Below are 16,225 nucleotides of genomic sequence, written 5' to 3'. Positions count from 1 at the left end.
TCCACTGATAGGGGAGGTCCTCTTCTCCTTCCTTCTGATCTTAGTCAATCAGATAACCTTAGGAGTGGCTGCATTGTCATCTTCTGTGGCCTGGTAAGGCTGATCCCCCCTCAAGGGAAGGTGATCAAAGAGCAGGCCAATCAGATTATGTCAGAGGCAGTCCCTCTTCCCTTTACTATGTAACCCACTTGGACACTGAACTATCATGTGCTATAATCTGTGCAGGGGTTCTAGGTTATCTCTGTGAATAGTCCTCGGTTGGAGTATGAGTCTCTGGGAAGTTCCCTGTGTTCAAGTTTTCTGGTTCTGTTGCTCTCCTTGTGTGGTTCCCGTCTTCTCCAGCTCTTACTATTTCCCACTTCTTACATAAGATTCCATGCACTCTGCCCAACAGTTGGCCATAAGTCTCAGTGTCTGCTTTGATTGTCTGCAGGGCAGAGCCTTTCAGAGGCCCTCTGTGGCAGGTTCCTAGGTTGTTTACTGTTTTCTTCTTCTTCTGATGTCCAGCCTCTTTGCCTTTCAGGATGGGGATTGAGCGTTTTAGTCAGGGTCCTCTCTCTTGCTTAGTTTCTTTAGATGTGCAGTTTTTAGTAGGTGTATACTATGTTATGTCTATATGAGTGAATATATACCGTGTGTGTCTTTCTGCTTCTGGGACAGCTCACTCAGGATGATCCTTTCCAGTTCCCACCATTTACCTGCAAATTTCATTATTTCTTTCTTTTCTTTTTTTTTTTTTTTTCATTTCTGAGTAATATTCCATTGTGTAGATGTACCACAATTTCTGCATCCATTCTTCAGTTGAGGGGCATCTGGGCTGTTTCCAGCTTCTGGCTATTACAAATAAAGCTGCTACAAACATGGTTGAGCAAATGTCCTTATTGTGTACTTGAGCCTGTTTTGGATATATGCCTAGGAGTGGTATGGCTGGGTCTTGAAGAAGCCCTATTCCTAGTTGTCTGAGAAAGGGCCATGGCCTCCCCCTAGTCTTTCTTAAATAATGTGATTATATCTATGTCTGTCCCTCCCTGATTTCTTTATTTGTTCTATTTCTTCAGAGTAACTTGGGTGTGTTTCATCACGCTAGGTACTTCTGTGGAAGACTTTTATCAGCTACATTATTGTAATTAAATATGTCGTTGGAGATGTAAAGAAAAGGAAAATGTTCATGTTTAACCATATAGAAACATTCAGATTATTAGAGCTCCATTAAAGCACTTCTAATTGATCTTTTTCAAGATAGGTAAAAAAGAATGTAAAAAAAAAGTTAATATTAAGCCTATGGTCTTCTAGTTTATAGTGACATAGAATATAGTCTTTTAAACATGAATGGACTTTTCTTCTTGGTATCCTTAACTCATTAGTAATTTAAATATCACTTTGACATACTGTTTTATTGGCAGCACTGCTGATTTCTAAGGGACTTTTTTGGGTTTCATTGGTATTTTTAGTGGCCCAGTCCTGTCAGTCACTTGTTTCATTTCAGTATAATTTCTAAGTAGTTCATTGATGAGCAGTGCTCTTCTTCATAGTCAGTTCTCTGAGTACACACACACACTGGATGAACAGAAAAAATTCAGTTCCTGGATAGGATCTAAAGACTAGTTAACATGCTTATAACAATTCAATTTTTACAATTCTGGGGTTTTTATTTTTCCATAAAAATTTGAGAATTGTTCTTTCAAGTTCTGTAAAGAATTCTGTTGGTATTTTGATGGGAATTGCATTGAATCTGTAGATTGCTTTTGGCAGGATGGCCATGTTCACTATGTTAATCCTATTGATCCGTGAACATGGGGGATCTTTCCATCTTCTGATATCTTCTTTAATTTCTTTCTTCAGAGACTTGAATTTTTTTTTTTCCTAACAAGTCTTTCACTGGCTTGGCTAGAGTTACACCGAGATACTTTATGTTATTTGTGGCAATTGTGAAGGGAGTTGTTTGCCTAATTTCTTTCTCTGCCCTTTTGTCTTTTGTATACAGGAGGGCTTCATATTTTTTTTTTCAATTAATTTTGTATCCAGCCACTTTTCTGAAGGTGTTTATCAGCTGAAGGAGTTCTCTGGTAGAATTTCGGAGGTCACTCATGTATACTATCATACCCTCTGCAAATAGTGATACTTTGATTGCTTCCATTCTGATTTGTATCTCTTTGATCTCCTTTAGTTGTCTTATTGTTTTAGCTAGCACTTCAAAAACTATGTTGAAGAAATGAGATAGTGGGCAGCCTTGCCTTGTCCCTGATTTTAGTGTGATTGACTTAAGTTTATCTCCATTTAGTTTGATGTTGCCTATAGGTTTTCTGTATACTGTCTTTACTATTTTTAAGTATGTGCCTTGTATCCCTAATATCTCCAGGACTTTAAACATGAACAGGTGCTGAATAGTGGGGAAACCAAAACCATAACTAGACATCTCTTGCTACCAAATGAAAGGTTCAGTGCCAAGAATGGGTTATTTCTAACAGAATTGTATGTTGAAAGAGTGTCATGAAAACCCTCAAACAGTGAAGATATCTCCAGAAGATATTGGTTGCTCTCCACACTGATGGTAAGGCTCTATTGGAAAAAGTAACACTTTCACAACTCACTGACTATGGAGAAGTAGAGCTGATGTTTACCAAGAGCTTTCACCACTCCTGATCAGGGTTTACAGTACTGGAAGGAAATCTGGGTGCTACCAGAAGAGAATGATCAACACCTACCCAGCTACAAATCTGGTGATCTACAATTGTGCCTTGCCTGTAAGATACACACTTGGAATGATTGTACAAAAGTCAGAGGAGCAAACAACCAATGTCTAATTGGAATTTAAGGCCGATATCATTATATGGAACCCTTGCCCAAGACTGTTTCAGTGTCAAGAACCTGAGACTAGATAGGTCAGGGGCCTAAAGGAAAACTAAGTACTACTGTTCTGCTAAAGGAACATCGTGCTAAAATGATTACTAATGTCATGCCGAAATACTTAATAGATTAGTTATTTTCTCAGCCATCATCAGAAAAGCTTCTTCATAAGATCCAGATGTAAAGTGAATAAAATAAATAAATAAATAAATAGATAGATAGATAGATAGATAGATAGATAGATAGATAGATAGATAAAATTTAAATGATAACGAACAAACAAATGACATAGAAAGTTTTAGGAGTTAGACCCAGATTTGGTGAAGTAAAGCATCTCCCTGTCTTTAAAATTTTTTTAATTTATTTTATGAACGGAGGTATATAAGAGTGTGATTGATTTTTATTATCTAAATATATACCAGTTGCAGTTATCTTAGGAAAAAATTTTTTTAGAAAATTACCTAGGAAAAGGATTATAAGGGAGTACTTAAGAACTATTTATTATTATTATTATTATTATTTACAATTTATTCACTTTGTATCCCAGTTGGAGCCCCTCCCTCATCTCCTCCCAGTCTTATCCTCACTCCCTCTTCCTCCCCTATCCATGCACCCAAGTGCACTGATAGGAGAAGCCCTCTACCACTACTGTCTGTCCCTAGCAAACAGGTATCATCAGGAATGCCTGGATCCTCTTCCTCTGTGGGCTGGCTTATTCACCTCATCAGGGAGAAGTGATCAAGGAGCAGGCAACATAGTTTATATTAGAGACTGTAAATTCTCCACTTACTAGAGGACTCACATGGAAACTGAGCTGTCTGTGGGCTACTTCTGAGCAGGGGATCTATGTCCTCTCTATGCAAGGTCTTTGCTTGATGCATCAGTCTCTGCAGTCTCCCTCAACCCCCAGGCCCAGCTCTTTTGGCGTTGTTGGTCTCCTTGTGTATCTCCTGTCCCCTCTGGGTTCTCTTATATCCCCTTCTTCCATAATACTTCTTGCACTCTGTCCAAAGGTTGGCTGTGAGTCTCTGCATCTGCTTAGATCCCTTGCTGGGCAATCTTTTAGAGGATGTCTGTCCTGTTCCCTCTTTTCTACTGCTCTCAGTGTTTTTCCTGTTTTCTCTTCTGAATGAGAATTATGCATCTTCCCTAGGCTCCTTCTTGTCGTTCAGCTTCTTGAGGTATGTAGATTTTAGTATGTTTATCCTATATTATAAGGGTAATATCCACTTATGAGTGAGTATATACATATGTGTCTTTCTGCTTCTGGGTTACCTCACTCAGGATGGTATTTTCTAGTTCCAACCACTTGCCTGCAAATTTCATGATTTTCTTGTTTTTTAATTGCTGAATAGTATTCCATTGTGTAAATGTACCACAATTTCCGTATCCATTCATCAGCTGAGGGACATCAAGCTGTTTCCAGATTCTGGCAATTACAAATAAAGCTGCTATGAACATAGTTGAGCAAATGTCCTTGTTGTATGGTTGAGCATCTTTTGGATATATGCTCAGAAATGGTATAGCTGGGTATTCCGGCAGCACTAGTCCCAGTTTTCTGAGAAAGCAATAGAATGATTTCCAAAGTGGTTGTACAAGTTTGTACTCCCACCAGCAATAGAGGAGAGTTCCCCTTTCTCCACAGCCTCTCCAACATGTGTTGTCACTTGAGTTTTTGATCTTAGCCCTTCTGATGGGATCTAAAAGTGAGATGGAATCTAAAAGTCATTTGATTTGCATTTCCCTAATGATGAAGAATGTTGAACATTTTTTTGGTATTTCTCTGCAATTCAATATTCCTCTGTTGAGGAATTCTGTTGAGAATTCTCTGTTTAGCTCTGTACTCCATTTTTTAATTAGATTGTTTGGTTTGTTGGTGTTTAATTTCTTGAGTTATTTATATATTCTGGATATTAACCTACTGTTAGATGTAAGGTTGGTGGAGATCTTTTCCCAGTCTGTAGGCTATCATTTTGTTCTGTTGACTATAGTCTTTGCTTTACAAAAGTTTTTCGGTTTCATGAGGTCCCATTTATTGATTGTTGATCTGAAAGCCTGAGCTCCTGGTGTTCTGTCCAGGAAGTTGTCTCCTGTGACAATGAGTTCAAGGCTCATCCCCACTTTTTCTTCTAACAGGTTTAGTTTGTCTGGTTTTATGTTGAGTTCTTTGATCTACTTGAACCTTATCTTTGTGCAGTGTGATATGGATATATTTGCAATTTTCTACATGTAAACATCCACTTAGACCAGCAACATTTGTGGAAGATGGGCTGTAGAGATGGCTCAGAAATTAGCAGCACTGGTTGTCCTTCCAAAGGTCCTGAGGTAAATTTCTAGCAACCACATTGTGGCTCACAGCCATCTATAAGAAGTCAAGAACTATTCTTGAAGAAGATCTTCTGTCTGAAGAAAAGCCAGAAGAATGATTCGACTCTGAAAAGTCCCAGCAGTAACTGTCACTGTGAATATATTCAGTTTCTCACTGCATCTCAATTTGCTAGTGAAGACTGACCAATTCTTTCACCCTTACTTTTTAGGTAGAGTTTTGGCATACTTGCAATATTTTCAAAAATTTTTGTTTTTTCATTGAAAACCATTGGGTTATGTTCTGTGATATTTTACTGTCATTTTTCATGTTTACCCCCATAATAAATAAGAATATAAAGTCAATGTTCATATCTATTAAAATATTTCTGATAAGATATTTCAACAAAGATTAAGCAATTAAAATATACAAACTGAACCAATACATGTTAAGCAGGTTTTTAAACACCTACAATTAATAAAATATCAACTTTAGACACTGCTAGGTAATTTTAAGATGTGTATTTCTTTTCAGGTATGCATTTTTTTCTAATTTATTTCTTTTTGCTTTTCTTCCATGAAGTGTTAGGAACAGATTTGCCTTAGGTTGATGTTATAAACTGTAGAGAGACTAGTTGAGAATAAGAGACCTCTCATCTAGAGGTAAAATCAGGGGTTACGTCCATTGTATATTATATATACAATAAGTAAGCATTTTTGGGAACACTGGATATAAGACCATATGTCAGAATGACTGCACTTCTTTCTTAATCAAAGTTAGTCTATGATAGAGGCTTGAGAGAGGAGACATATCCTGCTGGGATAGGAAGAGTCAATTGCTGAGGAAATTAAGAGTTTGATCTCTGGCAAGTGAAATTGGCGGTTTAGAATATGCAATTGGCCAAACATAAAGATAAAAATACTTATTGTTAGGATAACATAAATAGATACTAACTATCACTATCAATCCAGAGTTAATTTTCCCTTAAGGGCACAGAAAAGCCATTCAATATAAGAAGTCAAATTGAGAGTTGGATTGAGAATGCCATCAGGAAATTTGTAACACATAATTAAGTGGGGAAGGATCTTTAAGGCTGTCTGGAACAAATGGGAATCCTTGTCAGAAGCTAAATATCTACGTTGAGAAATGAAGAACAAAATGAGGCATGTAATGAAATGTGATTGAGAAACGTCTATGACTTCTGTGATTTATGTCCTGCTTCTTGGATGAGTCTACTTCAGTTTTATGGTAAATAGGTTAATCAATAATTTTTATTAGGCAAAAAGGAATATCAATTCCACCCTCATTTTCTATTTTTGATTTTTTTTCTTTTTACTATGTGTATTTCCTAGGTTTTAAACTAAATTCATTTATACTACATGATCATCTAACTTTAATTTCCAATAGTTTCTGTTCAGTTCATTTTCAAGTATAGATAGCTAATTTAGCTATTTTTGCTGCTTAAGAGGATATGATACAGGTATTAATTCAAATATTTGTGAAAGATAGGCAGTAGGTAAAATATGTTGTGCAAAAAGAAATTGTAAAAAATAGGTCTGAATATTATTCATTTAAAAACTACTTATTGTTCAAAATGATTGTAATTACATAAATACTATTACTTAAAATGTATTCATTGCACTTGGGCTCGTTCTGTCTCATGCTTTTTATTCACCTCTTTTTACTGTTCAATACCCCAAGCCCTCTATAGACTAAAGCATCATGTGATTTAAATAGAGACCAATTTAACAACTTTCTTAAGAGCACCAGCACTACAACAGCTCCATTCATTGAACTTTTTCTAAGCTCCAGTCTCTGAGGAAGAGCAGAGCAGGCACTGTTCAATTCCCACAACAACCCATGAAGGCATTTCTATAGAAACCAAGACTCAACAAAGGGTGAATTGTAAGTTGTCAAAGGTCATGGAGCTGCTATCACACTTAGGATCAAAAGCAATACAAGTCCAGAGTCACTATCCACTTAAAATCAAAGTGAATTTTTTTTTCTGCTGTTTCTGCTTTTCCTTCTGCAGAATTAACCTGCCCTGAACTTAAGGGGTTCTAAGCAGCAGCATATTGCCTCTTATAAGTTTGTGTATGTGTGGAGAGTAGTAACTAGATGAAACTAGTGTGGTATCAACTGGGACTACAGTTGCGAGGCTTTTTGACTAGACAAGCATGCCTAAAGTGGCTCTCTCAACACGGCCGGTAGGTAGATAGCGGCTTAATTGGCTTGATTCATAGATGGTACTGTCAACTCAAGCAATTTGGGCATCCTCCCGAGAGCATCACTGCTTGATTTTAAACATTCTTATAGATATCAAGTGGAAACATCCTTAACGTAGGACAGAAAGAAATGCAGTTCTATAATGACTCATCCTTATTCACCCATTGAACATTAATACTTCTGTGTATTCTGTTGATAAGGAAAATTGTGGGTACAACCTAGACTCAAGAGAAAGAGAAATAGACCACTTATTTTTTGTAAAGGTAACCAGAAATATTTTAGCCATTTTAATTTATGTATTCACTAATGTATTTTCATAACACATCATATTGGTTTCAAGAAAAAAGATGACTTGGTGTTTATATTTTAATGTCATGAGATCAAATTCTTTTTAGGTATGTTCAGTATTATTTATTGGTTCTCATATACTTTAAAATTCACAAAATACTTTTAAAATTATTTTTAATGATATCCTGAGGCGCTGGATAAATAAAAATATTTAAAACATACTTCTATCATCATGATCTTATTTTTTTAAGTATTGTTTTCTTATGCTAGAATACTACCAACATGAAACCATATCTTCCTGTAATTTTCTTCTTTATATATTTAGCAGTTGAAGTTTCATTGAGCTTTTACTTTAAGGCCAAGGAAATGGAAGTCTGACTCATTTTGTTAATGATGAGAAAAATATTGACCATACTTTTGTATTGATCAAAAGATTGATTAATTGTATATTTCCAAAATATCATATGCAATGGCTAGAAATATGCATGACTAATTACTGATTATATATGAAGCTAATAGTAGGACCTCACTCTACAGAAAAATCATTATTATTTTATAATATTGTTTTTAAAACACTGAAAATATGCTAATGCACAAAGACAATTTTATGTCATAATCAAGTAAGAATTATTTCAGGAAATCAATAGTACTTCATCACTCAAGATTTAGAAAGAATTTGCAAATATTGACATTAGCGTATACAAGACAAAAATATAGACAAATTCAATACCTACTATAATAAATGAAAATCCCAACTATTTGATTTTACCAGTAAGATGCAGGAGACAGATACTAGAGTGAAAACTTGATGGCTCAGAGAGGCAGAGAAAGCACACAGCTGTTCTTTCTACTCAGCCTAAATCATAGGAGGAAAAAAGGCTGATAAATCAATGGAGATCCCAGGAGGAAAAAGCAAAAAGGCAAAAAGCTGAAGTGCTAAAGAGTCAAAAGCTAAAGACCAAGTACCCGAGGAGCTCTTTCTTCTCCACACTGTCTTAAATACCCTTCAACTCAAGTGCCCCTCCGTTTACTTTATCCCTGTCAGCCTTTTTCTTGCTTTACCTCTTGATCTAGGGTTAACTTTATTAAATCTTGTATATAGAAATCTCTTGGATTAAAGATGTATGATACAGCTGAGACACACCATAATCACCTGTTCACAATAAACAGAAAGTTCTTGGATTAAAGGTGTATGTTAGGGCTGAACCGCACAAAACAAGAAGCACACTTTTACATGATCATGGGAGAGGAGAGAAGAAGGCGGAGAAGAAAGGAGAAAGCAGAGTTGCCATGGTATATTAAGAGAACAACTTGGGCCTAGACGAAGGTCTCCAAGAATGACCAGATAAAAATATAAACAAGTATTTATGGCGGTATGGATGGGAGGTAGCCTCAGATGGGAAGTAAAGGTTGTTTAGAGGGTTAATATCTGCCCAACCCATGCTGAATTAGACAAATATGAAATCTAACAGGTGTTTGTGTCTTTATTAATTATGATAGCAGGTGAGATAATACTGTCATAATGATAGGGCTAATAATATAATTTCATTAAATTTTTATTAATCTCTTTGTTTTGTTTTGTTTTACTTCCTTAAAGTGACACAGAAAACTTAGAAGATGCTGGCTGGAGAGTCCATTTCTTCTATTTATACCACAGCTCTGGTAAGATCTTTCACTCTGAATTATAGAATTTGTTACAGAGCATACTTTGTCTTATCTCTAAGAACTTCTCCTCTATGTAGAGGATTTTAATCTGGCAACATTGCCACTCTGGCAAGAGATCACATTTAATGACCTAGGTCTGTGTAATCCAGACCTTAATATTCAACTTTAATCTTTGTGACTGGAATACACACTATTAATCCCTCTAGCTAGAATATAGACATGGCACACCTTTAATTCCCTCTGGCTGCAATGGAAAACTTGCCTTTAATCCCAAATATACTTTAATCCCAAATAATGATGTCTGATTATGAGCAGACAAAATGGAGAACCAGAGAAAGATTTGACAGAATGTGTCAGAGATAGGATTTCCCCCAGCTCTCACAAAAACAGAGAGGAAAAAGAACATGTATAAGAGCAGCACAGAGAAAGCAGGAGTTCATGGAGACAGTACAGTAGAGTTGGAGAGTACAGAACAGTTCAGTGCAGTTTGGTGAGTGCAACTGAGTTTGTGCAGTTCAGTTCATGGAGTCCAGAGGCAGTTTATTCAAGTGGAACAATTCAATGAGAAGCCTATGGAAGCTAGTTTAAATCAGTCAGCTTGGGGTGGAGTTTTGAAAACTGAACAGCTGAGCTGAACCAGCTAGCCAGAGTTCAGAAAGAACTAGAAAGATTGAGCTTACTCAGCAGTAAGTCACAGGGGCTGAAAACATTCTAGGCCTAGGTTTTCAGATGTAGGCTGGATACTGAGACCTTCAAGGTCAGGGCTTGCAGAAGATTAAATTGTATGGAGAATGAAAACTTCCAGGCCTAGGCCTAGGGATGGTTAGATATAAAGACTCTGGTCTCAGCCTAAGGCATGTATATGTAAAGCCTGGGTACAGCTCTCGTCTCATCCTATCACCTGAGGAAATAAAAATAACTTTATATCAGGAAAGTGTCTTCTCTGGCTCTTCACTATGAGATTTTGAAAATGAGAGAGTTCTTGGAAATAATTCCTGCATATACTCATGAACTTCATTAAGAATTTATCTCCCAGGATTCTCTGTCTCAGGCTAGTCTACACCCAGTCCCCAACATTTTTATGAGAAAGCATAAAGTCTCTTATCATGCAGTGGATCCTGTAGTCTGGTTCAGGTCAGTAGATCTTACCTGAGGTACTGTAACTGGAGCTATCCACATTTCTCAGTGGCTTTAGCATTCCGTTCTCAATTCTCTGTAATCCATACCATGGGTCTCTGTTCCTGTTGTGTGAGAATGCTATACTGTATAAAATCATCATCATTATTTTTTCCTAAAGCCTATATAGAATTTCACAGTGAATGCTGTGGTAAAAAAAAAAAAAAAGTTGGTTTGATTAAAACTTGGCTATTTTCTCAGTTTATTCTTCCCTACCCCCCACTTTGATGTTTTTGTTTGTTTGTTTTGAGATGAGATCGGGGTGACAACCTTCTAAAATTTTAGATGTTAACATTGGACCCATATGTTTACTGAGTTTTTCCAGACCAGCAATATTTTGGCCTATTCTTATCTAGAAGAAGAGATGACTCTCATGTCTTCCAATTCTATATTTGCAGATTCAGCCAAACAGAGATCAAAATACTTAGAAAAAAAAGTACACATATAAGACTTTTTTCTCTGTTATTGTTCCTTATCTAACACAACATCTAAGCCAGTTTACTTTTCTACCATATTAGTTATTTCCAGGAATTTGTGGTTCTCCCTGGATGTTATAATATACTTTGTTGTCATACATACTTTATACAGTCTCCTATGAAATTGTATAAAATGACCTTTAACCTCCACAGGTTTTGGGTTCCAAGTCGGGACTTGAGAACAGTTCTACAGACCTTCATAACTGAAAAATAAAGTCTGAAGTACTAATTACAAATCTAAGTATTTAAAATCTACAAATACGGCTTGGTCATAGAGAATTATCAGGCTTTTGCTTCGGTACAGCATCTAACAATACAGGCATGTACACAGGTAGCTTTTCTCTTTTTCGGTTACTACCATTAGCAGACGTAGTAAGTGTCTTATGTCAGCCACTGCTGATGAGGTCCCCATCCTGAAACTGGCAATTACAAAGTGGTTGACAGTGTGGATATCAAATAAAGATCCCGTGACAGTGAGTGAAACAGACATTAAATGGAGTAATACTCCTTCTAAGCGATGTGACAAAGAACTTCCAATCTGGTATAAACACACTAGTATTATTTTTTTCAAAGAGATTCTTCATACACTAAATGAGAGCCTGAATTTTATTCTTTCGGATGGCTTTGGAATCAGATGGAAGGAGCAATGGTCTTGGTTAATTGTACTGAAATTCTGTAGTAATTATACCTGGAAGTTTGAAGGGGCCCAATTCGTCAACTCCACAGTTGATTATTTAAAACCTATTTCTGTTCCCCAAAGCTATGTGACACAGAATTATAATAAGTGTTTAAATTCAGCTTACTGTTACTCCAGAAAGCTTGGAAATGCCTTGTGCTAATTAAAATTGCAAATTAACTAGATATCTTATCTTCAGCACTTGAAGCTGAAAAAGCCAAACAGACAAGCACAAAATGACAATGGCTTATTCCCCTGTATCCTCATGTTTCCCATATATAGCGTGTGAAAATGGAGGTGAATTTTGAAATATCAGATCAAAATTTATTTTCACTCTTTCTTTACTGACATTCACATCCAAGGGACAAAAACAATGAGAAGCAACAGAAGAGGGGCCGGAGTTCCAGACTGTTGTTGATAGAGTTGATAGGCAGTTTGAGTGGACAGATCCACCAGCGTGCAGTACCCAAGCAGGCCAGAAGAGGGCACTAAGTCTTCTGGAACTGGAATTCTAGAAGGTTGTCTTCTGGAAGAGCAGCCTGTGCTCTAAACCACAAAGTCACCATAGGAGATAATATACCCCAATTTAAAAAGTGAAACCCATGTGTAGCCTGAATGCTGGTGTGACCAAGGTGGGGGGACTTCATCTTTATATCCTCAGGAATATGTTAAGTTTAGCACTAGTTCTTTAGAACAAAAAAGTACAGATTATTGTTGTTGACAACTAGCTAAATCGGCAGATTTGGGGGCCATGAAGCTCATTCTTCTGCCACTGGTGTTGCTTGCCACTTACAGAGATGAGTTTATGCCTTTGCTTCTGTTTGTTTAGGTAGATACTTCGATTACATCAACATCAGATGTGTGAAATTCACATGTTTTATTCCTTTCAATATTTTGGCAAATAATCTGTAGTTTCTTATGTTATATATGACAAGATTTTTTTTTTTTTTTTTTTTACAAAAAATAACAATATAGTCCTGCTTCTCCACCATATGATGGTACTTTCACCTAAGATTTGTTACATTCTTCCTAGAAACATTTATTACCTGTTATGATACAAATGTGAAGAGAAAACAAAATCTGGTAACAAATTGGGTAGAATTTTTTTTTTTTTAGAACTCGTTTTCAAGATTAATGAAGGCTTGTGTCTCTTTTGTGTACTCAACTAACCTTTCCCGTGTTTTTATATTAATCAAAAGCCTGAGTCTATCTTTAAAAGAAAGTTCTTGTCCACTTCCCACTTTGATGGAGTTTGTTCCTTATTCTCATTGTTGAGTAAGGACACTGGGCAGTAATATGTATTCTCCTGAGCTGGCCAGAAGCTTCTATTCCTTTATCTATATGTGTTAATTTACAAAACTCTTGTTTTTTTAGGGCCCACATCACTAGAATAAATGTCTTTATGTCCATGCTCTTTCAGTGCTTGCTGTTTGTTGTTGTTGTTTTCAGCATATAACTCATAAATGAGAATACTGGCACCCACTGTTCAATACATCCAATGGTCTGAATTCCCAGGTCCTTGGTTTTCTTACATCTGACAGGGTATCTCTGACAACTCTTCTCCATTGACTACAACTTCAGAATTAACAAACCAGTAAGTCCCAGTGTTTTTCAGTTTCTAGTCCTGGCCACTTTGGGTTCTCAAGCCTATTTATTCTTCTGACATCACCAAGTTATTTTTTTTTTAATATACTTTCCTGACAATAGGGTTTATCAGTCACCAAGGTTCATTATGGACTAAGTAACTTCTAGAACCACAGAGTTTTTAGGACTAAAACTTACACTATCCCAGAAAAAATAGTGTGCACCTATTTTAGTTCCACAAAAAACCCTTTGTAATACACTGGAAAGAACAATTCAGCTGCCAAGACTATCCCTATGCCCCCTTTCATACACACTGCTTGACTCAAGTGTTATTTTTGTCTACCACACTCATGAGGGTGTAGAACTGAGAGTGGTGTGGTATTTAAACAGTCTCTGTATACTTAACACCTGTTGCCTGCTGCAATGGCTTCTCTTTCCTTCATGGAAAAACTGGAAACGGACAAACTCTTCAGAGTCACTGCCCACAGACCTTCTTCCTGTGTAATGCTCATCATTGAAAAGAAGGAAAAAAAAAAAAAAAAAACTTCATTTCAAAGTTGTCATTTTCTTCATTTTCCCTCTTAAGTGCCTTTTATTTTACCTATGTCAAACTTTTTTCCAACTGACCACCAAATCTGATTTACACTCCTTCAAGAACAGCCCTAAAAACATTTAAATGTTTTGTTCCTTCAATGCCAATACCTATAACTTATCTTGACCACTGCAGTAACTTAATAACTAGGCATCTCAAATCCATATATAATTTCCAATCAATTTATGGTGTTCAACTCAAGTGATCTTTGAGAAAAGCAAACTGATCATTTCATTACTCTAGAATCAAAATGATTCATAGACTTCACATTATACTCAGCATAAAACTCCAGACCATTAAGATAATACAAGGAGTCCTAAATCATTTGGCCTGAGATTCATGTCTCCTCTGTTTTTTCCTCATATAATTCTGAACTTCCACTGATGTTCCTTGAACAAGAAAGCTGATACATATTACTTACTAGTATTCTCTGTTGCTGCCATTTCTGTAGTACCTTACATGGTACTCAGATTTCAAATTGTGACTAACATGTCTCCTTCTCAGGATAATTTTCCATTGTTTTAAATTAATTAACTCAATTTACGTCTCAGTCATAGGACCCTCCCTCCTAGCCTCCCAGTCCTATCCTCCCTTCTGCATTCCTTCTCCCCTGTTCCTTAGAATAGGGGAGACCCTCCCAAGAGCTCATCTATTCACATGAAGACTGAGTTAATCTTCCTCCCCTGTGGATTGGTAGGGTAGTCCCATCAGGGGGGAAGTAGTCAGAAAGCAGGCAACATAGTCTGTGTCAGAGATATCCCACACTCCCCTAACTAATGAGCCTCCATGAAGCCTAATGTGTCCATTGGACTTATCTTCTTGGTGTCTGTTCATTGTAGTCTGTCTATCCTGTATATGACTAAAATCTGCTTATAAGTGAGTATATACAATGTGTGTCTTTCTGGTTCTGTTCTAAACTCCTTCAACAAAGTGGCTGGATACAAGATTAACTTAAAAAAAATCAGTAACCCCTCCTGTATACAAATGACAAACAAGCTAAGAAAGAAATTAGGGAAACCACACCCTTCACAATAGCCACAAAAATATAATTTATAATATAAAGAAATCAAAGACCTGTATGACAAGAACTGCAAATCTCTGAAAAAAGAAATTGAAGAAATTACCAGCAGATGGAAGGATCTCTCAAACTCATGGATTGATAGGATTAACATAGTAAAAATGGCCATCCTACCAAAAGCCATCTACAGATTCAATGCAGTTCCCATCAAAATACCAACACAGATTTTCATAGACCTTGAAATACAGTTCCTTGAAATTTTATATGGAAAAACAAACAATCCAGCAAACAGAACCCAGAATAGTGGAAGCAATCCTGTGCAATAATAAAACTTCTGGAGGTATCTCCATATCTGACCTCAAGCTATACTACAGAGCAAATGTAATAAAAACTGCATTTTTTTTCCAGTTTTAAATGATTTGGGAACTCCTGTTACTCGTTCACACAGTGCTGTGTACTTTCCAACCAATGTACCTATAATATATCTAATGCTGCCATTCTGTGCTTAATTATGAATTTCTCAGGCAACCCTGGGACTGGGAAGAAGTTCAGTTGGTAAAGTGGCTGCTGCATAAGCTTGAGGACCAGAGTTCGATTCTCAGAACCTAAGCAAGAAAAAGGAAATGCTAGGTACATCATAGCACACATTTCCAATTCCAATGATGAGAAACCATGAAAGGTGGTCCTGGCTCTCACTGTCCAGTTAGCCTTGCTATCTGTGATCTCCAGACCAGCATCAGACCCTGACACATAAAAGAGATGTGGACAGCAGTTCTGGAATAAACTATGCACTGATCCATTTGTGTATTCTGTAGGACCAAATTCTATAGATTTCCTATCCTTGAAAATTTATCTTCTATTTGTGTGTGGAGACATGAAAGTTATAAATTATAGAGTATTCCTACCATCCTCTGCTCTGGGAAACTAGAACTTGGTTGCCCTCCCTAATTTTATGTTGGCATCTGTTATTAAACATCTTTTCATTATCCTCTCCTACTCTTCCTGGCCGCCAGGCACCACTATTTTACTCTCATCATTTATGGGACCATCATTTTAAATATTTTAGCCCCAAATGAGAACATATAGAATTTGCCTTTCTGTTTCTTGTTTATTTCACCCAAAAGAATTTTTGCCAGTGCCATTGAAGTTGTTGGAAATGACAGGATTTGATTCTCTTTCTTACTAAATGTTTCATGATGTACACAGCCCACATTTTCTTTACTCACTCTTATTTCAATGGACACATCAGTGATCTCATGTTATGGCTGTAGTGAATAGTGCTGCTAGAATCTAACAAGGGAGTGAATGCCCTTCTTTCATATGTTGACTTAATTTTCTTTGGACATATACCCAGAATTTAAGTAGCTGTCTC

General features: G+C 36.6%; 1 long non-coding RNA gene across 2 annotated transcripts in view; it reads left to right on the top strand.

The window, feature by feature from the left end:
- The window catches only part of LOC129690339 (uncharacterized), an 84,254-nt gene that overhangs the window by 42,454 nt on the left and 25,575 nt on the right, over window positions 1–16,225 (top strand). For both annotated transcript variants that reach the window (XR_008722288.1, XR_008722289.1), the window contains exon 2: window positions 9,264–9,328. This is a non-coding gene — a long non-coding RNA (uncharacterized LOC129690339). The remainder of the gene's footprint in view (window positions 1–9,263; window positions 9,329–16,225) is intronic.

Source organism: Psammomys obesus, unplaced genomic scaffold (assembly GCF_907164565.1).
Source record: "Psammomys obesus unplaced genomic scaffold, mPsaObe1.curated_primary_1811, whole genome shotgun sequence".
Taxonomy (NCBI): domain Eukaryota; kingdom Metazoa; phylum Chordata; class Mammalia; order Rodentia; family Muridae; genus Psammomys; species Psammomys obesus.
Note: the sequence above shows the minus strand (reverse complement) of the source record. Positions and strands in the feature narration are given on the sequence as shown.